The sequence below is a fragment of the Triticum urartu genome, chromosome 6 (genome assembly GCF_003073215.2).
Source record: "Triticum urartu cultivar G1812 chromosome 6, Tu2.1, whole genome shotgun sequence".
NCBI classification, from domain to species: Eukaryota; Viridiplantae; Streptophyta; class Magnoliopsida; order Poales; family Poaceae; genus Triticum; species Triticum urartu.
Window position 1 is genome coordinate 264709402 of NC_053027.1, and position 2083 is coordinate 264711484.

The 2083-nt window shown below is 33.7% G+C and overlaps 1 long non-coding RNA gene across 1 annotated transcript; it reads left to right on the forward strand.

Moving 5' to 3' along the window:
• The first annotated feature begins 226 nt into the window (after positions 1–226).
• On the forward strand, positions 227–1619 carry LOC125513105. Its single transcript, XR_007285675.1, has 3 exons — positions 227–324; positions 624–689; positions 1585–1619. It is a non-coding gene; the product is annotated as an uncharacterized LOC125513105 (long non-coding RNA).
• Positions 1620–2083: the final 464 nt, after the last annotated feature.

The following is a 2083-nucleotide window of genomic DNA, read 5'->3' on the forward strand; positions in this document are numbered from 1 at the left end:
TCATGGTGGCAGCAAGGTGCGGATGGATCTAACTAATGCTACCAAGTACTATACTGAACAATTATATGTTATTTTGTTTGATGGATATCCCGGATTTGATTGCAAAAAATTTCTTGAGCTTTGTAACTAATATGTTTTCTCACATACGCAAGTAATTGTTCTGTTGGAATTTAATTCATGCTTCTGATTGCGCGTACATCTATTGATCGGTTCATAATGAGCTCCAAAACAGAGAAGCGCCATGGTGTACCATGGCTTGAGGAGATGCATATGTCGGAATTTTTGTGTGTTGCTGGAACATGGTTTGCATCACTACATTCTAAGGTCATTTGCCTTCCCCCAGGTAATTTACTGTAATGCATGAATCCTTCCTTTCTAATGTTGGTTGGTAATGTATGAGACAAACCTGAAATTTGCACACATCAGCATCAGCCTAAAATCATAGATGCAACATTAATTGAAAAAGGCATTCCATCAAAAGATAAAAAGAGTCTGAGTATTAGCCTGCTAGGCTCCCTCCCTCTATTTCTCATTGTTTGATGTGATGATATAATGGAGAAGCCCTTCCTTGAGTAAACTAATACTACTACAGTTACTAATCCTTTTTGTATTGCTATGTGTAGTGTATAATGTGAAGGTGGACAGATCAGCCTAATTACTAACGGAATTTGATACCTTTCAACGAGACGGTAGGTACTTTATGGTTTCCTACTAACATATATTCTAGAATTTATCTTGATCTTGATTTAGTATTTGTGCAATATATATTTGACAATAGGTGATCTAAATATTCATTCCTTTGATTAGATCAACAATTTATTAATTAAGATATTATGGCCATTAAGATATCCATGCTTGGAGATTTATCATAGATTTTCTCGCAGATATCTTCTTGGTAAATATATATAACTATACAAAATCAACACCATCATATATCGTCAAGTCGATGCTCTGATCATCTATGTGTTTTTATTTTGTATTCAGTGCACATTATTTGCTAAGACTGCCATGTGTTGTTCAAATAGTAAAACTTTCCTGATTATTAAGTTTTGCTAACACCCTGGATATATACATAAAGATAGACCTCCATTTTGAATTTACTCAAATGATAAAACTTTTACATAAAATCTCAATATAGAAACCTGGATAAAATATTGTGATAGTTGGAATTGAGAGTTCAAGAAAATACTGCCGATGTAATCCACACCTTTAGAAAATAGCCCCTTGAAGGTTTAAATAATAATGGTTTTTTAGATACAAATTTATTCTGCAAATTATGATAAATGTCGTGTAACTTCCAACATCTGGGCGGAGGTGCCATACTTTTCTCATTCACACAAGTGTAGCTCCCCCTATCAAACCTCCTTTTTGAACTATTTTGTTCAAGCTAATAGGCTAAACAACAAGACATCTAAACGGGCAGTCTCTAGAGACTTTGCTGCTACATAGAGACAACACAACTTACTATTTTTAGTGTTTGTATGCCTTAAACCTTTGTACATGTTTAATATCTTGCCTCTATGACTACTTGCATCATGTCATTGCATTGTGTGTTAACAATTCAATTTGTTATTCTCTTTGTAGATTCAGAAGATATATGGATGACTATATGGGTGTGTGGCAAGTATACTGCAATGATGATGATGTTCCAGTTCATGATGATGATGATGTTTTAGTTCTTGATGATGATGATGGATGCTTTTGGTTTTAGTTAAGTTGTATGGATGTTGTTGGATGATGTTCCTCAGTTACGTATTAGTTTAGTTGTAGGGATGTTGATGGATTATGTCAGTCAAAGTTTTGATGTGAAGAAAATACTTAGATTATGTAGCATATTTGGATGATGTTCCTCATGTAATATCCACTATTGTAAACCAACAGTTTATCCAATATATGGTTTCTTCCCCTCATGAGTATATCCCTTTTTCCTACATGCGGAGCATTAATTTAATTGCTAGAAATATATATTATATAATAATAATATTCACATTATATATGTATGGACACATGAAGTGTTGCAAATTCTCTTTGACAAGTAATGAGATCTGGCGTTCTTGTACATTCAGCACCAATGTCTAAAAGT